Raw genomic sequence first — 22,605 nt, 5'->3', positions numbered from 1 at the left:
ATTTATTTATAATTTAATTTCAATTTTCTGCAATCCCTTTTCCTCTTGAGGGTCGTAGGGGGGCTGGGGCCTATCCTGGCTGGATAACATTGGCTGAGAGGCGGGGTACACCCTGGACCGGTCACCAGACCGAAACACTGCAGCAACAAAATCATGATTTTTGCAAGTTAGACTGCGCGCGCAAGTTTTTCTACAAGTTGTGTTGTGCTCGTCCCTCTCCTTATGCACCTGTTTGGAAACAGATGTGTGAAGTATTCCTTCATCCAAGATTCCTGACACTGTCAGAATTTTATACCAAGCTGTCTTTGATCACAAGACCGTGACAACTGCCATTCTTGAACGTCTCTCACTGTATGACGTAGGACCAACTTTTTAGAGCCACAATTAAAGATATCACCACATTTCTTTCACATTGGTCATCAAAATTGCAGAGTGTATACCAGGCATAAGGAGGGGTACTAGTGTGTTGTACTTTGACACGACGGGCCAGGTGAGAGAGCGTATGTGTTGGCAATACATGCCAGCATTAATAAAAGGAATTGTTAAGTTTGGAGATGTATGACTCTGATGGATCAGACAACTGGAGCCAGTTCTCCATTCCCACCATACCACCACATTTGTTTTACACCCATAGTTATGAGCAGATTATGATTTGACTGACAAACATATGACCAGCATATAAAATGTGATTATAATAAATAACAGAGTCATATAAATGTATTCTTAACATTCCATCAGTTTATAAAACGCTGCCGCTGCATGTCCTGTATCACCATGTGGTTCAGTATCTCAAGTTGTGGCGTCTGTGCGTATGTCTGAGGATATCACAGACATGTTAAAAAGCAGCTCAAGACTCATCCGTTGAGTTTTGTTCATTTATATCTGGCGTTTTGATTGTGTCCTTTATTGCGAAGAACTTTGAGACATCTGATGTATAAAAGGTGCAACATTAATAAACTTAATCTTACTCTTTAATTATAAAATCACCACACTAACCACAATCAAGCATCTTGGGAATGATATGATAAGTTTTAAATCAGGGAGACCATAGCAACCACCTTTGATCATCTAGCACTGACAAACACCTGAACAACTGTTTGAACGTTCATAATACTTCCAGGTGATTCTTACCCACCCACATGTTTTTCCCAGGAAATATAAGGTCTAATTAATATTCTTCTTCTTATAAAGCAACTGGAACAATGTTAATATTATCATTTCTTTCAACACAGGGATGAATCAGGTCTAAAACAAACGGTCATGATGCACAGTGTTCAGAGTGAGGTTTGAGCCGAGGTTACATACACTGGACCTCCTCCAGTAAAGCGAGCAGGCTTCTGGTGTTTCCATCACGGACTGTGGAGTCACCTTGGCTAACAGCTGCAGCAGAGAAGCTTCCTGGAGTCGGTCACCCAGCTGTCCTGCTCCGTCATACATGAGCCTACAGCTGTGGACACAGGACAGGTATTAGACATGGAGACCAACATCCTGCGGTCACAGAACATTTATAGCTGACTGTAGGTTTACCAGAGCAGACAGTGTGTGGGGCACTCATGTTGTGACACTCTGATATTTATTTACTTCCTGCTGCTACAGACACATGATATCAGGTAGCAGTGGAGAGTAACTAGGTACATTTACTTAAGTACAAATTTAAGGCACTTTTACTTTAGTATTTTAATCTTATGCCACTTCTACCTCTGCTCCACCACACTTCAGAAGAAAATATTGTACTTTACTCCATATATTTGATAACTTTAGTTACTAGTTACTTTACAAATTAAGATTTTCACTCACAAACCACATAAAACAAACAAGTGCAGTTCAAATAATTAGTTAGAAAACTAATTGGCAACTATTTTCAGGATTGTTTAAAGGGTGTCTTTTGGCAATAAGTAAATTGGTGAGCAATCATTTTTTAAAAGTTAAATGAAGACAAAACTGAAATCCTGCTTGACGGACTTAAAACAAAAAGAGAAATGCTGATTAATAATCTCAGGAATTTAACTCCCTTGATTCAGATCTAAGCGTCATATCAGAGCTGCACATCAGGCCAGTCTGAGCTGCTCTGCTCCTTAAAAGGGCTCAGACCAAGCTATGTAGCTAACTCTCTTGTTAACTATTTGCCTCCAAGAACACCACGATCATCTGCTGTTGGTTTATTGGAGGTTCCCAGAAACAGTCTGAAGAAGATCAGGGATGCAGCCTTTGTCAGTGACACCCCAACGATATGGTACACACTACCTATAGATATCAGGGAAGCTAGCTCACTAAATATTTTTAAAAGAAAGCAAAAAAACGCATCAGTTCACTTTAGTCTTTAACTAACCCTAACCTCCTGATACAGGTCTGAACTCTTTTGTTTTTACACTTCACGCTGTTGTATCTTACTTGATTTTATAAGTTATAGTTTTACAAAACGATTTCATAATATCATGATTTATAACTTTTAATGATTTATTTCATCTTATTATTTTTTATGTTCATTAGGTCTGTTTTCATGTAAAGCACTCATACTGCCCATATTGTGAAGCACTTTGTGTATTTCTTGTATAAAACGTACTATATAAATAAAATCCATTGTTATTATTTTTTATTGTTAGTGTGTGTTTTAGTGGCATCTAGTGGTGAGGTTACAGATTGCAACCAACTGAAACTTCTCCCATGTGCCAAGTATGTTTAACTATGGTGGCAGTTGTGAAAATTAAGTGGCCCTAGAGCCAGTGGTGATTTGTTTGTTCTGGGCTACTGTAGACGGGGGAGTCATAGTCAGGGTAAAAATGGAACCTTTCAAAAAGCCTGGAATGCAAAGTTTGGTTTGTCTAATTAGTTCCATAATTTACTTACAACTGGTAGAATAAATCACTTTTAAAACGTAACCTTTTTCTTTATTTTCATTTTAAAGATAGTGGAAGTTCTCGGAGGCCCCTCGCACCCCTTAAAGGGGCAAAACAGTTTAGTCCGCCACTGCACTAGAATTCATCTCTAAACACGGCTTGAGCCAAGTGAGTGACTGATTGTAATACTTTAACTAGCTAATCTTGAAGTTAACATTAGCATAAGTAACAAGCATAACCACATTTCTTTTGACATGATACTTCATAGGTTGCTAATTACTAGCTTAGCATTAGCATAAGTAATGAGATGTAATCCTTCCCCTTCCCTTAACCTTAACAACCTCTCTTTTTTTTTTATAATACTTTATGGCAAGCTAATGGTTAACTAAGCATTTTCATCGGGACTTCCGCTTCCAGGCCAAGGAGCGAAGGGGGCTGATCGTGCTTGGATATGTAGGTATAGTAGGCGAGTCATGTAGCTAGAGGATGGGTCACATAGCTGCTCCAGCTGCAGTTATACCTAATCACTCTCATTTGGCTTTTCGCCTTGCTATATTTGCTTTCACCGAGCTGTGTCTCTTGGATGCGTGCTGCTTACTGGTAACTGGTCGGGAAATACAAGTAGAGGGCAGAGTCTCGGCAGAAATATACACCACTTCTAGTGGGTCCTAAGTGATGACTGAGAGGGATGACCTCTGTATGAGTCTCAATCTTATTCACAAACAAAGACTTTAAAATGCTGTTGAGAGCATTGTGTGACCATTCAGGTTTATTTTAGGACACTTGATGAAGTCTGGACTCCAGGTTGGAAGCATTACTTGTCTGACGTCTGACAGTCTGACCCCTATTTCTTGATTTGACACTATACAGCACCTATAGGTGAATAATAACACAATCTGCCTTTGTCAACTCAAAATAAACGTAATATGAGCTTGATGTTGAGGAGGGCGGCAGCAGCTGCACACGTGTAAAAGTGTATCTTATGCTTTGTATCAGGGAATATTTGGTTTGGATTTGAGCCAAATTTTCTCTCCACTGGGAAGGAAACCATCTCTCACATGAAATCTATCTACCTCTAACTCATGAGACGTGATTCTAACCAGGCTTCTCCTGAAACTGTTTTTTTATCCTCAACTGTTGGCCCCCACATTCACTCCTTTGTTAATACCTGCAGCTCACTGTCTACTGGTTCTTCTCACCTCAGCATAAAGCACACCCTAAATACCCTGTTACTTCAGGATCAGATGCATAAAGCTCACAGTTCCAGGGTGCTGTGTCGCAGAAGTGTTAAAGGAATACTTCATGTACTCAATGACCATTTGTGTATCATTTACTGACCGTTTGGTGCCTTAAACTCATGATTAATATGTTGTTTTTGTCGCATACCTCTGGAGAACAAAGAATCCAAAAACAGCGAACATTCTTGATGAATTGATGGTAACGGGGGCTGCACTTAACAACAGCAAAACTATATTGAAACATCAGTTTACGATCTCTCAAAACTCGTGCAGTATAATAATATAGGTGTTATTTATCCAGTCGTATGCTCAGTACTTCCCACACACATGCATTTTTGCTTAAACACTTCAGCGTACAACAGTGGTGGTGCGTTACTCGCCTGTCCATGAGACAGTGTTTTAATTCGTAAGGTTTTAGTGAAAATGCACGTTTTTGGCCAGGCTGTTCTCACAAAATTTTCATGTTTTCCTACAACAAGCAATGCACCCAAATTCATAAATATCCCACGCATTTTGAAAGGCTGCGATCACGTGACCAATGCCCTAAAGAAAGTCCCGAGCGCTTGTAAGAAGGCAGGTTGGGGTGGGGGATGGGTCACAAAAAACTGGACTGGACTAATAATGATAATAATACACTTCAACTTCAACCACTGCTCATTTTAGAAGGAAGCGCGTTCTTTGTTTAAATTATCGGACAACGAATCATAATTGTTTCATTCTGCCTGCCAGCATTAACAAGCATAGCTAGCACGCTAGCTAAGTTAGCTAAGACGTTGCCTATTTCTACTTCAAAATGTAGATTAAGAATGTCAGTTGATACTTTGTCTAGGGTTTGAAGGACGAGTCCACCTGTCCAGAGGGTAGAGGCACAAAACCCCTGGGGAAGAAAGTCCACGTCTCCGCATCCAGGGGTGTATGGCCACTGGAGGAAAGCCAACAGACCCCACCAATGTCCCACTGTCTGTCTAGTTCTTCTAGTGGAGGAGCTGAAGACAGTCCAGGTCAGTGGTGTTTGCTGGAGGCTGCTTAGGGGTTTAGAGCCAGGCCGCTTGTCATGTTTTTCCACGGGGGTTTCGTGCCCCTGTCTTCCGGATGGGCAGACTTGTTCCTGCGGACCATCCATTTAAGTACTAATCCAAGTCAAAGTATCAACAGACAGTAACGTTTTCAATCAACATTTTAAAGTGGAAATGGACAACTTTTGAGCTGACAGCCAGAGACAAGTATCTATGATTGATTGTTTGATAATCTAAAAAAAGAACACTTCTTGCGTTGGTCCTCCTAAAATGAGCAGTGATCAAAGTTGCTATATTCTGTAATGATCCACGATTAAGGAGCTGCTAGGCAGACAGCGTAAGCTAGCGACCACCTTAATCAAGCAATTGTGAATGCAAAGCTAAGGTTTTTTGACAACAATGATCTTCAGTATATATTCAACAATCTCCGTCTGTACAACATAAAACTGAAGGTCTGGTACTCGCGCATGCATATGTTAAAAATGGTGGCTCTCTGGCTCTGTAGGTGGATGTTTCTCATCCATTCTCTATGCCATCAAGAAGGACCATGAAAGTATGAAGGCAGTGACGTTTGCAACATTTGAAACAGACATATCTATTTCTGTAAGTATAGGAAGAATAAATGAGCCTTTAGAACGCCTGATTCCCCTCTGCACTGCACCCATTTCACTGCTAACCCCACTGCTGTCCCGGAAGGGTGTGGACAGACATGTGCTACATCCATGACAGATGGTACGACCAGCCTCTTCTCCTCTTCACCTGCCACATAAGAGAGGAGCTTCACCAGGACAGCAGAACATGCCGGAAATTCATGCTACGCCCTTAAAATCACACCCTCCCTCTGTGCAGGCGCCCCAACAAACCATGAGGGCTCATAACTCAACTTCAGCTGGACTTTTTTTTTCTGCTTTTGTTTCCCCGCGTGGCTGTAAAGGAGTTTCAGACACTATTTTGAAAAGTGATATAAAACTAAAGTGATGTGAAAACTACATTTTGATTTTTATTATTTCTAGTAGTACAGGAGAAGAAGACACAATAGGTAGCAGACGTAGCAGTATCATTATTATCAGTGTTATAGTTGCAGGTACAGACATAAAAGTGGGAGATGTAGCATCAGTATGTTAATGTCAAATTAATGCACCCATATGTTGAAACACATTACAAATATATACTGAAAACAAAAAAACAAACAGAATAAACAAATGTAGGCAGCAGTGGTGTCATATTTTTACCACCATTATTTCATGCTATTCCAAATAATTTACGAGGAAAGTAAATACTGATCATTTTGTACAAAGTTAACACTGTTTTGTAAATGCTACGTGCGGTCCAACAGCATTGGAGTTGCAGTGACCAGGGGTGATGTGATATTGCAGTAAAACTCTATATGTGTCGCTTAAATTCTCGGCTGTGTGGAGGTTAGGCCACACAATGTCGCTGGCCTTTGCAAGTGAAGTCTGTTTTATGAGAGAGTGGAAAGAAAGTCACAGCTCGTGTGAAAAAGTCTTTGAAGTGGGCAGAAATCCCAAACCCCATCTGAAATCCCTCTTTTCCCCTGTAATGGAGAGGAGAGGCAGAAAAAAAGATGATTCCCTTCTGCCAAATCTTTCTTCTACTGTATTTTTAAATCAGCTGCTGCTCTTTGTTAAATCCCTTCCCCCTCACCTTTATTCTTGCTTCTGCTTTCTCTTTATTTCAGTCAACTCTGGTGCTGCTGTGAGGCTGGAGAGCAAAAAGAGAGGGGTGGGATTAATGCTCAGTCACAATACACCCATACTGTGTACATGTAATCAGACCTGGAAGGAGACAGGTGGAGGTGATACTCACTCTCCTGTCAGCTTACTGAGGTAAACTTTTTACAAGCAAGATAAAAATCTAAATGTGAAGTTATGAGTTTCAATAAGTTTGTACTAATGCAACAGCAAGTCAACTCAAAGTATTTTTTGTCAAAACAAATATATATTTCTTTACTTAAAAGGTCCAGAAATATAATATAATATAATATAATATAATATGTATATTTTCTTTTATCACCTGAAAATAAGAATCGTTGTGTTTTCATTTCCTTAGAATGAGCCGTTTATATCTACATAGGGAGCAGGTCCTCGTCTACAGAGTCTGCCATGTTGTACCACCATGTTTCTACAGTAGCACAGAACGGACAAACCAAACACTGGCTCTAGAGAGGGACATTTCCTTTTTTTTCGTGTTGCAGCCTCGCTGCAATAGGAGTCCGGGAAAAATACTCACTACGTTTACATGACATCAGGGAAAATCGATTTATCGTGTTAGTCAGACTAAAACTGGACTTTTAAAATGCATGTAAACATGTTAGTCCGACTGAAATCATACTAAATCAAATCGAAAGTCCAACTAACACACTCGATGATGGGATTGAGAAATGAATTCCTCCTGCATGTATTCAGTCAATCAGACCCAAACTGGCTGAGGCGCTCTGAGCATGCTCTACAGTTTCCGCCCCGGGCTTTGACCTGGAAGTCCAATAGCATTAAATGCGTAATAGAAGAAGAAGCCGGTAGCAAGATGGAGAAATCTACATCCAGAGCCGTGACTTTTTGGATGGACGAAATGTACAGAGCTGTACAGTTGTCCACCATGGTACCAGTTAACAGCTAGCTAACTGTAGCTAACTTGTTTGTCCATTGTTTGGTCTGTGACGAAATAGGTCAACAGGAAAAAGGTCCAATACTAAAAAGCTGAGAGGGGGCATATCTCCACCTATTGTAGAGGAGTCGGACATACTTGGGTCAATAAATGGATTCCCCTCCCGTGCTTGTGTACTGGGACAAGGACAGTAGTCCAATTAAATGTCCTAGTCGAGCTGTAACCGTAGCTCCACTTCACTGTGCATGTGAATGTACTGATTAATTTTTATAATGTGAAACTGCTTTATTTAGTGAGTTCACTGGTTTTAATCACCTCCGTTTGTTTTGGAGAGGAAGAGACCTCTGTGGATAATTCATCTCACGATAACAACCTCCTGAACTTCTGGATCAGAAAAGAGGCGAGCACACAGTAGCAGGTGCTGGGCTAGCAGCCCATCGAGCATTGGAGAAACACTGACTTGTACTGTGAGACTGCTTTATTCATTGCTTTTACTGGTTTAAATCACCTGGTCTGTTTGTTTTGGAGAAGAAGAGACCTCTGTGGATAATTAAGCTCCCTGAAAAACCTCCTAAATATCTGGATCCAAAGTTATCAGAGAAAAAAGGTGAGCCCACATTAGCAGGTGCTGGGCGAGCAGCCCATTGCACAGCATCAGGGAAAACACAGATTTGTAACATGAAACTGTTTAATTCAGTGTTTTTACCCGTTTAAATCACAGAGTCTGTTTGTTTTGGAGAGGAGGAGACCTCTGTGGATAATTCGGCTCCTGCTGAAAAAGTCCTGAACATCTGGATCTGAAGTTTTCAGAGAAAAAGGTGAGCACAGATAGCAGGTGCTCGAATACACCAGGTAAGAATTTAATGATGTTGATTTTTTAAATTGTTTACTTTTTTGTGAACTTGACTGAAAGATTTTCATGAGGTCAACCCCCGTTTGATACTACTTTCCATTCAGAGTAGTCTGTAATTTCCTCACTGTGTAATAGTTTTCCTTTCAGTAACAGTCTACCATTCCTGGAGACACAATGTATTTACCACCAACCTTCGCGCTGACAGCGACTGTTCATCAAATATATATTTACAAAGAAAGACATGCCTGTTTTTGCCATTTTCTGACAGCAGATCAGTTTTAAATCTTGCAGGTAGTAATGGAACAGGAAGGACCGGACACAGGGAGCTGTTGGATGACGAGCTGCAGACCTCCACACATTAAAGTTATCAGCAAGGAAACCAACCTAAGCCCTTGTGCCAGGGCTTTGTTTCAACATTGTGGGGGATACATATGAAACGAGGGGTTCCAGGGTCCTCCGCCAGAGTGTCAAAAACTGAATTCTGCATTCTTGTGACTGTTCATGCACCAGTTTGTGCCTTTGCTGCATCAATTTGTGGCCTAAATGCTTGACTTACCTTATTAAAACAATGTATTTGATCGACTGCACTGTCAACAAATGATGTACACATTGCTCCTTTGTTGTATTTCTGACTAAGTGGCTACTCATGAAGTCTTTGTTGCCCCCAGAATTCTGGGAAATGTAGTATTAAGCTGCACAACAGTAGCCATAGGTGTTGCTACAACAACCAGGCTTCAAATATTGTAACTTATCAAGAAATAACAATTGTCTGTAATTAATCATTTAGGTTTGTCTTCATTTCTATGTACCCGGGAAACAAAGGAGTAAAGGACGACTACACATAACCCTAAAGGGTTTGCACTTCTGTGAAGTCAGGGGACTTGCAAGGAAACAAGGAAGGAAGCAAGGAAGTTAAAAATAATGCAGCAATATAAAGACTTTTAGTCCCTTGTATGTATCAAGCTCCAAAAGCTTTGGATCTGTCAGGCAGATGAGTGCATGGCAACAGGAAATGGACCCAGATGCATACGATCCAGACTGACAGGAACACTTCAATGATTTGTTAGAGAGGTAAAGATTTATAAGCTTACAGAGGGCAGAAGTTCAGGTCCAGGTACACATGGCTGGAGAGCAGTGCACAAAGCAGCAGTCTGACAGAGTGCAAAGAGCTGATGAGAGAAAATGGAAACAGGTGAGCAGGTGGATGAGAGAGTCAGGTGACTGGGACAGGTGGAAATGTGTGAGGGCACCTGGTGGATGGTTGGAGTGGGGCATTGCAGGGGCCTTGAGAGGGGCTCTTTCTAGTCAACTTCAGCTCTGATGGGGCCTCAGTCTTCTTTTTGTTCACACTATATATAATATATATTGATGTAGTTTTGTTTTACTTTGACGTGGCATCTTCTGTGGAACAAACTACTCCTCGTCCTGCATCCTTGCAAGCTTTACAGGCCAACGTTGTTTCGTCTGTTTTTTCAGAGGGGTCTGAGTTCTCTTGGAGTGTGAAAGTGGGAACACCCTCAGTTCGTACATCCTAGATTCCTTGCCTTGCCTCCTCTCTTCTCGTCTTAGTCCCTCAGAGGAAAGAGACACGAGGAGAGAGGAGTTGATGAGGCAACAGGTGATTACCAAATTGAGACATGATTTTAACAAAAGTTTTCAAACCAATGTCAATTAAACATGACGAGAACAGCACAGTAACAGCACATTATGGTAAATGGACTTGCACTTGTATGGTTTCTAGTCTTCGGACCACTACAAGTGTTTTTACACTACAGAGCCCCACACACACACACACACACACACACACACACTGGTGGCCATGGCTCCTCTCCTAAACACACACACTGATGGCAGCCATCGGGAGCAATGCGGGGTTCAGCATCTTGCCCAAGAGTACTGCGACATGCAGACTGGAGGAGCCGTACCGCTGTATTTTGTGATCTCTTTGTGTAACAGTGTTCACAAAAACTATATTTACTTTCCTCACGTGCATCCTCACCCACAGCTCCTCTAGTAAGCCTCCTCACTCCTCTCTCCTAGAGATGCATTTCAGGAACTGAGACGTCCTTCAAGACTGTGTGTTGAGATCCATTTTGGGGTCACTGGAGAGAGGAGGCACGATACAAATGAGAAAAGGTGAGTGAGAAATTAAGAACACCTCAGACAGGAATGTACATTTCCCATGATACAATTTCATGGTGTGCATTTATTCGACCCTCCTGCCTGACCTATGTGTAAAATCTAGTACCAATAAAAATGGCTTTTGTTCTTACTTATGGCCACTGCTACTGTCACAATCAGAGTTACATCTAACATGACCCTTTCTCGTAAAACTCTTGAGGGCAGGATTTCATGCATATGCGATGGATCATGAATACTACACAGCTGTAAGTGAAGTCGCTTTGAGCTGATCAAAGTACAAAAGAAATGACAAGTGGGCTCCTGTGTAGTCCAACATCAGGGTAATCATCAAATGGCATAAAAAATCTTTGAAGTAGTCACAAGATATTCCACTCAAGTTCACCATCCTCATCTACGTCTCTGCAGCTTGAAATGAGCCCACAAACTGGCTGCTCTGCTCACACAGATTGGGGGCAGAGTGTTTCACCACAGGGATGCCAGACGAAGTCAAGGACCAATGGTTTGAACAGACTCTGTCAGAGGAAGGGGTGGGAATGTAACAGAGGACACCATTCACCAGAAAAAAAATGCCAGGGGGCTTCAAGGGCATGCTCCCCGATTGGAGAAACAGGATTTTAATAACTTGTTTATACTGGGGAAAAAAAAAGATTTATGTCTTTAACGTCTTAAAGGAAATTACAGCAATCACACTAACAAGCCTCCAAATGGGAGCAGGAGGATCGCTCTGCCAGAATCTACATCACTGGACTGATTCTCTTGTGTGGATTAACTATTTTTACTGCCTAAGAGGGCAGGAATGGATTACTGAGCGAGCCTTCCAAGCACAGACCCAGGGGCCTAAAGTGTCAGGGGGCCACTTGGCCTTCAGTTGCAAAATCTCACTCAAATTAACAAGGGGCGACCAGAAAGAGGCTCAAAGCTACCAATAGGAGACACAAAGATACTACAAAGAGATGCAAAGGGACTGCAGATGACACAAAACAACCAAGAAAAGATATAAAATTACCTCCAACAGACCCAAATGACTACAAACAGCACAAAACAACAAAGGGACACAAAACGACTGAAACAGACACAGAATTACCCACAAAGACACACAAACGACTATAAAACAACACAAAACAACAACAAAGCAACACAAAATTACCTCCAAGACATACAAAATTATCTTAAAGAAACTTAGATGACTACAAAGCAATACAAAACAACAATAAGGTGACACAATATGACAACAAGGAGACACAAAACAACAAAAAAGACACAAAATTTCCATTATAAGACACACAATAACCTAAATGAATAAATATAAGTAATAAAAGAAACAAAGATCACTCTGTGCACAGATTAGAGCAGGCATATTGCCACTTCATATTGAAACCGGGAGGTATGTAGGGTTGAAAGAAGACAGGCGAATCTGCCCAATGTGTGACCTTAAAGAAGTAGAAAATGAGTATTATTTTGTCTTGTACTGTCCTTTTTATTGGAAGATCCGCGAGGAAAGATTAAGGTAGATTGGATAAATGCGGATGATTCACAACGACTGACTTGGCTGTTTGAAAAAGAAATATTTGGACTGGCAAAGTATTTGGAGAAAGCTTGGGACATGAGAAAGGGAGCATTGTATCAGTAGATGTATAACTTTACTTTTGTACTGCTGTAAATTGATTTTCCGTTGCTGTTGTTATCAAATGCTTGACCAGCACGACTGGAAATTTAACTTATGTAATGAAATATGAAATGTATATTGTTATTTTGTTTTGCAAAGGTGTCATATAATCCCGTGGAGGATGGGCCATATGACACTAAAATAAAATAAAATCATTCATCATTCATTCATTGAATACCAAACAACACATAACAACAAGAAGTCACAAAATGACTTTAAGGAGACACAACATTATCTCAGTGAGACACAGTTACCTCAAAGAGACCGAAGCGACTACAAAATGACATATAACAACATCAAGGGGACACAAAATGACAAGAGACACACAATTATCTCAATAAGACACAAATGACCACAAAATGACACAAAACAACACAAGGAGACACAAACGACTACAAAGACACAAAAACAACACAAAAATGTAACACAAAGTTATCTCAGTCAGACAGAAAATCATCTCAGAGAGACCCAAACGACCACAAAACACAAAACAGCAATCAGGAGACATAAAACGACTACAAACGGACACAAAATGACTACATCCAAGAGACACAAAACTACCTTACAGAGATACAAAATTATCTCAGTAATACATAATATTACCCCAAAGAGACCCAAACCACTAGAAAACAACACAAAAGAACAATTAGGAGACACAATATGACTATGAAGAGACACAAAACGACTAAAAAAGACACAAAATGACTTTAAAGAGAGACAAAATTATCTCAATAAGACACAAAGTTATCTAAAAGAGACCAAAACTACTACAACATTACACAAAACAACAACAGGGGGACACAAAAGGCGACAAAGAGACACAGAACAACTAAAAAAAGGACCTAAAATTATTTCCAAGAGACACAAAGGTATCTCAATAAGCCAGAGAATTACCTCAAAGAGACCAAAACAACACAAAACAACAACCAGGAGACATAAAAAGGAAAGGATGCAAAATTACATCCATAAGACACAAAGTTACCTCAGACACCCAAAACAGCTACAAAACGACAAAAAACACAAAAATTACCCGAAAGAGACCCAAACCACTACATAACACAAAACAACGACAAAGAGACATGCAATTATCTCAGTAAGGCGGAAAATTACGTCAGAGAGACCCAAACGACTACAAAACAACAACTAGGCGACATAAAATGACAACAAAGGGACATAAATGACTCCAGCGGGACATAAAATGACTACAAAGGGACACAAAATGACTACAAAAGATGCAAAATTACATCCGAAAGACACAAAATTACCTCAGAGACCCAAACAGCTACAAAACGACCAAAACAAAGAGACACAAAACAACAACAAGGAGATACAAAATCACTACAAAGAGACAAACAACCACCACAAAGTCTGTGTGTCTTGTTCCTATATTTGTCCAGGGGCCCATTGTCTCATAATCCACCTGTGTAAGCTGGTATTCAGACTACAAAAAACAGACAAGAGGCTGTTTTGGTCCAGTTTTGCAGAGTTTCACCTGAGTTGAGCATACGATTTATCCTAGTGGCCAGCTGCAGTACTGCTTAAAAAAGCCTCTGTGACCCCTGAAGTCTTTTTCCTCATCAGAGATGCCTGTGACACTGTTGAGAGGACAGCAGAAATCCTCCTTGTCCTGCAGCAGTGTAAGAAGTTTTAAGATGCAGTGATTAGGCCGGCGTAACATTCATAAACTTCACCCAGACTGCAGTCCTGAGTCAAAAAGTGCACTTTCTGCATCCTTATCGCTCTGACTGCAGCGTATGAACGAGGCCATTGAAACATTTTGATTAAACTCTGTCTTATCAGGTCCACAATGTTTTGCTGAGGCCACATTTCCAAATCATGCAAGCAAAGCTCATCTTGTGGCAGCACAATACATCACCTAGGAAGACCTTAAAAGTTTGGCCGGAGACAGTCGGAGAGAGACGTGATAAAAATCTGCCTGGCTGGACATTTGATTATACAGTATATTACCATGTCGGTTATGTTTACTGCTGTAGTGATTATAGCAAAGTGAAAAGACCTTGTGATGCCGTGGCCTCATCACTGTTATTATAACACTGTTAAATTAGATTTCTTATTGCTGTAATTGCCCGTGACAGAAGAGAGAAAATCCAATTAAACTTTAAGACAGAAAAGAAAAACACTTAAGTTTCTTTTCTGCATTATTTTCACACTGCCATGAGTTATTCCCTCAAAAACACCTCCAACAGGACAAGCATTATTTTTGCTTTTTAAATATAATCTAAAAGCAGAATTCAAGTGCAGTCCATTTAACAAGAATGCACACATATGTGACGTTTTAAAAGTAATTGTATTTAGAAGCGTACAGCTGTGTAGGAACGTGGTTTTATCGTAGTTTTTGTGACCTTAGAATGAGCCGTTTATATCTACCATGGATGTATAAAGAGACCTGGATACAGCTTTGGAGGCGGGGCCCTGTTTATTCCTATAAAAGTTGCTCTGTCGCGCATGAAGCCAAAAAAGTTTGACTGGGTGTGAAATATCTTGCATCAGATGCACTAAAGACTTTCGTGAGTTGAGTGGCTAACTTCTGCTTTAGTGCTTCGCTAACTTGAATGGGGATAAATTGAATCAATCCTGCTGCTCTTCAAGACTTTAAAAATGATACGATATGATGTGATGCGATGCGATGCGATGTGATACGATATGATAAGATACAATATGCTATTTGTCTTGGACTCTGGAGCTGCCCTACAATAATTACTATGGACTATTATAGCCCAGAAGAAATTAAGCATACACCATAAAAACGTAAATTAAAAAAAGAAAAAAAAAAACAGTATTGCACATCAGCCATTCAAATGTAATCAAACCATCTGATAGTGACACATAAAGCATAAATCATTTCATGGGGGCTGTGACACTAAAAAAACCCTGATCTACAGACGTCTCTTTACAATGTTAGTCTATGGGAAAAGTCATTTTGGGCTACAGGGCATCATGTGACCTGGAAGACCTGATATCTACATACTGTACCGAGCAGGCTTCTTCCATGAGTCCACCATTTTGTTTCTCCACTACACAAGAATGGACAAACTGAACATCGGCTCAACATAGGGCCATTCGTGTTTTCAGATTCTTGAAATGGCTGCTGCAGTTCTCCTCCACACCTGGCCAACCCAGTCTCATTCCGAAACTGTCAAATACAGGCACTTGGGCAGTGACTTCTGGTGACAGACACAGACGAATACAGCCGTCCTTTCACATTTGGAGGTGCTTGGATTCATTTCATTTTGAACACAACCAGACGAGCTCTTTCCTTCTGCTTCCTGTCTCTGTGCTAAACTAAGCCCACCATGTCCTCACTGCAGCACAGTTGTGAGAGTGGTATCGATCCATTTATCCCACTCTCGGAAAAAGAAAGCAAACAAGCTTCTTTTTTTTCCCCCAAAATGTCAAACCGTTCCCTAGAAATGGAATGTGATTATAAATGCAGGGCTGAATAATTAATGTGATAGATGGATAAAAGGGAAACATCTCTGACATGTCAAAGAAGATCTCCACATGCCGCAGCAGTACACACACAAAAGTGGTTCCAGTCTCTTTATTATGTGAGTAGAAAATAGATGGCACAGTCCTCGACATCCCGTTAATGTAATCAGAGAAGAATGGATGTGAAGTGCACTGTCTGCCAGTGATTAAGAGCTGCCCTGACCAAATTTTGATTCACTACATTTGGGAACAATTGGCCACCTGGGTCCCTCGGACTGCTTTAACCAAACCCTGCACTGTGTCTGCGCGGAGCCCGACCCCGCCCCGTCCCTCCCTCCCTCTGTGCCCTCAACGAGACACTGATGTGTCTGAGCTGAGGTGTGCCAGAGTGATTCATTAGTTCATTAAGGCGTCTTGTGGCCATGGCAACAATCTTTCCAAGGGGTCAATGGTAACGTGACAGTCTCCTTCAGGGCAAACCCTGTCACAGGATCTGAGCAATAGCAGGAGGTACAATCAGTTACCCCCTCCCCCAAAAACATCCTGAGGTCCCTTAACCCATTTATGCCCTCTGCCATACAAAAACACACACAAATGTGCACAAACACACTCCTCCACAACGCACACTGCTCCAACTATAATCTAATCAGAAATTCTGGGTAGTATATCTGATGATTGTTGTTCCAGTAAGCCTCCAGCACAGTAACTTTCACCTCTGCTGACGGGAGGTGAAGGCGCATGGTTTTCTTTTTCTTATTCCTCAGGATTCATTCTGACTGTATGCTCAATTTATTCAGCAGCTGCTGTGGGCGGGAGTTGGACGAGGGCTCACTTGATTAAGTTGTTAGTGGTGAAGTGAAACAGTAAGGTCTAAAAATATAATCCAGATTTCATTATTCGTCTTGAATAATGAACATTATGGGGTTTTTTTTAACGTTAATAAACACATTATACGTTTCAGATTCAAGTCGGTGACTTACATCATAAGTCAAACCTTTTTTTTTTTTTTGCTGAATTGACCCTTCGCTAAGTCCTGCCCCCCAGACGCAGACTGGCTAATCATAATGTAGCATTCAGGCGGCTCAACAACACAGCTGTGCTCCATTGACTCTAATGCAGTCATTTCAGATTTCCTTCATTTTCAGGCTGGTTTTGTGGATTTGGAGCTAAATGTTGTGTCTGGGGCACGTCGTGTATTAATGATGCTTGTTACCTGGAGAGGTTGGAAAAAGATATACATTTCTTCCCTGTTCCAAAACCAAAATCAAACCCTGAAAAGTGCAGGGTTAGCTAGCTAGCTACTGAAGATATAGCCTACTGAATGTATACACATGCTGCTTTTGCTTTTTAATGATTATAACAGTGAAAAAAAGACCAACCCTGCTGTACAGGAACCAGTGAAGGGAAGCAGGGAAACTTTGCTGATATTGAACCAGCTGTGTGTCATCACATTGTGCGCAGATGAACATTGTTTGACTTCCCCTGCAGAGATCCCTGTCAGCCCGGCGGCGGAGGTCCAGGTGCAACAAACACCGTTCATCAGCACACACTGTGATGCCACACAGCTGGTTCAATATCCACAAAGTTTCCCTTTATATTCATTGTGTTCTGTGGCGATCAGCAGTGATGTGGTGGTTCACTTTTACACTGTGATCTGTAGCCTATAGTTCGGCTTTAGCTTCTAACTATCTTTGTCTTTTTAACCTGTTGTTGCTGCTGAGTCAGTTTGACATCCTGGATATATCCTTCAAACACAGACTGTAGACCCCTCTGTCTGCTTCTCTCTGGAATCACTCTTTCATTTTTATAAAAATATGATCATATTTCTTCAGGGAGTGCAGTTAGTTACAGTGTGGGCTCCATGCTTAGCTTGTCGGACCATCACAAAGGGTGGGGCTTAGGGAAAGGTCAATTCTGTTGATGCAACAACTTAATTTCTTCCTGTTGCCATTAAAGGTATAATATATTTTATCTATAAACATAAGAGGCTGAAAGCGGCTAAAAACTGTACAGGCGCCAGAAGTTGGGTGATGACTCTCAGTGGATTCAGCACTGCAGGTTGATTCAGTATTTTTATGAAAAATATCACATAATGCCAGTTTAACACTTCCTTCTGTTAATTCAAGTTTCTAACTACAATATAAATCGTGTAAACTGAGAGGATTTTTCTCTGAACATTTCTCTCTAACAATAAACAGAGCCGCTTTAATGATGTGGCTCTTGAATGTTTACATATGTTCAGTAATCCTGGTGAAATTTAATTCAGAAATAAAAAACAGGGTTTGAACTGAAGAGCCGGAGCCTTCAGGCAGCTCTGATAAGGCAGCCTTAAACTACCCCCGCTCAGCCGCATTATGACGGCAGCGCCTTTCAGCTGTTTACAGCTCCGCAGACAAGAAATAAGAGCTTCACTGCTCCTTTCTGGGGAGGTTCTCACAGGCTGAGAAACCTGCACTTAAAATTAGAATTTACAAATGTAAGCAACGTCTTCAGCAGAGGCGGTGACAGACCTTTTAGCTTCTCTCATACTAATGTGAGATAGTGTTTCTTGTTTATGTGTTGAAGGTATGTCACACAGGGTCGAGATTGGCCCCTTGAAACTGGCCCCCTGTAACTTGACTGACAACCCCAAGTGCAGCAGCTAACACTATTAACCTTAAGCCATTCAATCATCCAATCACATAAAAAAGTCAAGTGTGTAGTGCTCCCAGAGGTGTTAACTATTCGCCATGTTCACATTTTAAAATTAGGGGGTCGATTTCAGGGTACGAGCTTCCCCTCAAAGTGCACGTCAAAACTGTGTGTATGATTAAAACAGTCAGCCACTGTTTTTCTGTTTGTCTTCTGCAAGCAAGCACACATTCTCTCTAACCTCCTATTGGGTTAGCTGAAAGAAGCTTTTATTCTTGACATTTATTACAAGTGAAAGCCCCTTGTTTTGTGCTGTTTTATTGTTACACTGTTGTGCTATCAGCTCAGTGTTGCAGCAGTGTTTTGTTTCCCCTCCTGTGCACTACAGACAGCCGTGACACAGCAGTGGCCCCATGCTCGCATTGTCCAGTGTGGTTTTTATAGTGTGCCACGTCTTGCAGCTGCCAGCAGCATGTTTACAGAGAGTGAGCAATGCTTTAGCTGCACTCTGTAATTTTATACACTTTTGTCTTTTAAGTATTTAAGATGTACTAAATGCATTACTGACAGTCAGCCTTGGGGTGATTTAGTGGCACCTAGCACTGAGGATTGCAACCAGCTAAAACTTTCCCTGGTTAGAATTCCTTCAGTGTTCGTTGTTCAGGAGGTTTTCACCAGGAGCCAGATTATCCGCAGAGGTGTCCTCCTCTCCAAAACAAACAGACCAGGGGTCTCATTTATAAAACAATGCATAGAATCCATACTAAGGGTGCTCTCAGACCTGGAGTTATCTTGCTTTGGTCTGAATCAGGGACTAATTTTGTCACTAAGTTGTATAATTGCCTAGAGTTGGTCGTGTTCTTGCGGCAGCATTTACAAGAGGACCAGATCAAATGCCTTGTGAGAGACAGCTGCTCTTGATTGGTCAGAATTTCCATGTGGGAAAAATCCAGGAAGTAAAGCAAACGTTGAAGAAGAGTACACTTGCAAGATAAATGCAACACTTTCTAATGTCACAATGGAGGGACAACTACGCAGGTTGATTTTAGCGCTGCTCATCGTGGACTATATTGCTGTCATTGTTCATTTTAGTCAAACCATACAGTTTGAAAACGAGGCGCGGCTCCAACTAGAAAACAATGTTTTGATGCATTGGATGTGCTGAATGTGCATATTAAGGCAGCACTAGTCTCGCTCACCAGACCTTTCTCAAGAAAAGAAAGGTCTGGCTGCGCCGACTCTCACTTTTCTCACTTGGAGAAAAAAACGCCCCGGCTTTTTTTTATTTCTTTCAACCAATCACAATCGTTCTTGGCGGTGCCACAGCAACGGTGCACTTGAAAACTGCTACACAACCGGAGGTGGTAGGGCGGGACTTCAGCGGATGGCTCGTTCCGCCCAATGAGAGGCTGATCTATGCAGCAAACTTCTGCCCACTCAGACTAAGGCAGTACAGGAGGAGGTGCACATTAATAATCCTCCAGGACTGTAACATGCTCATGTTTAACCCAAACAATGTGTCATGTGACTGCAGTTGGTTCAGATCCAGGTCGCAACACGTTCTCACCACTTGATTGTCTTGGACTGATTACTGTGTTCACACCTGCCCAAATGAACTGCTCTGAAGGGGTAAACAAACTTGAGTTTGATTGGACCGAACCAAACAGGGCAGATGTGAAAGCACCCTAAGGTAACAAAAACATGGCTATTCTTATTTTCTCATACTCTCATACTTATTTCATTATATTCCATTTCTGCCTATACATCCCCCTAAATCCTACACACTGGACCTTTAAACGATAGTGACAGACAAACCCAGTAATCCTGTCAATCACAACCCTGATCACGATTTATATCCAGAACCAACATTCAGTGCCAGTGCAGGAAGTGCAGTGAGGTGAAGACTTTGCTTCACATCACAACCCTGCAATTAAAGTTTGCCCTTTTATTGAGCTCACAATCTTTCCTGAACTGTAACCAAGTGTTTTAGCTGCCTAACCTAAAAAACACCGAACAAAGATTCTATTTCCTGTACGATAATCTTTCCTTTACCTCAACAATACTGTTGTTTCCATGCACAGATACGTGGAAAGCAAGAATTCTAAAAATGCTGGCCCTGGACATGAAGAATATAATTTATGGTTTTGCAGAATCGTCCAATACAGATGTTCTTGTCCATCAGAAGCTTGGACAGACGGCTGACCTGTCATATTTACTGACCACACTGCCATTAAATCTGCTGTGGTAATCATATTTCCCCCCACAGGATAAATCCTGATGTTCCTGGTGACCTGCTGGCCTCTCCTGACCGGTCCTCAGGAAGCAGAATCCATTTCTACACGAAATATCAGATTCTAATGGCCATGAGATTTACTGACACACATTTATACTTCCCCCCGTTGTTTCCAATTTGGAGCTCCCCAGTGATCCCCCTCTTAAGTTGAAAGGTCAACTGCTCATGGAAGATATCTCAAAATGTAATGGGTAGATTGCAGCTCAAGGTGCTGAGTACATTTACCCTTTAGAGAAACCTTTTATTGCCAAATCATTTTATTTTAAATGAAAGTAGGTTGTCTTTAACTCTATCTCAATATCCATGTTATCATCATTTTCTCTAAACCAGTGGTTCCCAACTGGTCCAGCCACAGGGTCCAGATTTCTCCTTAGTCATCAGTTCAAGGTCCACACAGCTTAATATATTCAGCGTCATTCTTGTGTTTGGCTGTATCGTTGAGCTAGTTTGCTCTCTGAAGTCACTCACTCTACAGCAGAAAATGGCACTTGAAAATAAAGTTCTGTGCTGGAAATTCACTGTACTTTTAAATAAAGTGTGATTTACAAACTTGACACATTTGACAGTCAAGATGGACCTGCGACCCACCAGTTGGGAACCATTGCTTTAGATTGTCATTTAATTGAGATTCATTGATTGGAAGGGCAACTATTGTTTGTAATGTCAGTGATGCACTCACTGATCTTCTCCCCTGAAGCCTGGAGAATCCAGGTGCAACCGATTGAGGTAGGCTACAGAGGCTTCTTCGCTAGATCCACCGCTAAGCTCCTCAAGGAAATTGGGATTCATGGGCAGGCCCAGAGGAACGTGGTGAAGGATCTGTCCGATGCAGCTGAGAGGTGCAGCCATCGGCTATGGCTGAAGAGAAAGGATCCCATCTTGGCCTCTGGGTGACCACGGAGGAGCCAACCTTCTGAGACACACCCAGGCCTGATCAGCCTGTGGTGGGCCTGCCTCAGTGGAGGGTGTCTTGTGATAAAGGCTGATGATGTTGAGGTGCACAACTGATTAAGTGTCGGGAGGTGGCTTTGCCGGATGGTCACAGCCAAAACACCTATGCTCTTGCACGGAGCATGCTGAAACTCCAACTGATCCAACACCAAGTTCTAACTGATGAATCAAACCTGTGTGAAACAGAAAAAAACTATTACATATTGTAAATTCAGTCCTCAGTTATCAACCCCCCAGGCCATAAAACACTTGCTCCCTGAAATCCTGTGACTCAGCAGAAAAAGTTAAATAATAATTAAATAACTTTTTAAGCTCTTAAAGGCCATTTTTGTGGTAATTACAGAAAACTTGATTCAGTTTGTGCTGTTTTTCTTTTCATCTCTACCTGTCACATCCCGTCAAAATATACTGTATCAGCGTGTGAGACAGGCCGTCCATTGTCAACAACTTTAAGCTTTCATCTGTATATAAAATCAATGTGAGACCATTACCTGAGGGTATTTCTTTTTTATTCTATGACAAGATAAAGTTACAGTAGCATGCAAAAGTTTGGGCACCCTTTGTCAAAATTTGGTTCACTGTGTATAACTGAGCAAGCAAAAGTTGATTTCCGAAGGCAAAAAGTTAAAGATGAAACATTTCTTAAATATTTTATGCAAGATTACTTTTTAATTTCAATCTTTAACATTTTCAAAGCAACAAAAAAGGAAAGGGGCCTGAAGTAAAAGTCTGGCACCAAGCATGGTCAGTGCTCAGTAGCGCCCCCTTTGGCAGGTATCACAGCTTCTAAACACTTTTTGTATCCAGATAAGAGTCTTTCAGTTCCTGTTTGTGGGATTTTCCACCCATTCTTTCTGGCAAAAGGCTTCGAGTACTATGAAATTCTTAGGTGGTCTTCGTGCC

General features: G+C 41.3%; 1 long non-coding RNA gene across 1 annotated transcript; it reads right to left on the bottom strand.

The window, feature by feature from the left end:
* Positions 1 to 6,812, bottom strand: LOC117264648 (uncharacterized). The gene is made up of 3 exons (XR_004502341.2): positions 6,757 to 6,812; positions 1,306 to 1,447; positions 1 to 137 (listed from the first exon to the last, which is right to left on the bottom strand). It is a non-coding gene; the product is annotated as an uncharacterized LOC117264648 (long non-coding RNA).
* Positions 6,813 to 22,605: the final 15,793 nt, after the last annotated feature.

This window comes from Epinephelus lanceolatus, chromosome 11, assembly GCF_041903045.1.
Source record: "Epinephelus lanceolatus isolate andai-2023 chromosome 11, ASM4190304v1, whole genome shotgun sequence".
Lineage (NCBI taxonomy): Eukaryota > Metazoa > Chordata > Actinopteri > Perciformes > Serranidae > Epinephelus > Epinephelus lanceolatus.
Note: the sequence above shows the minus strand (reverse complement) of the source record. Positions and strands in the feature narration are given on the sequence as shown.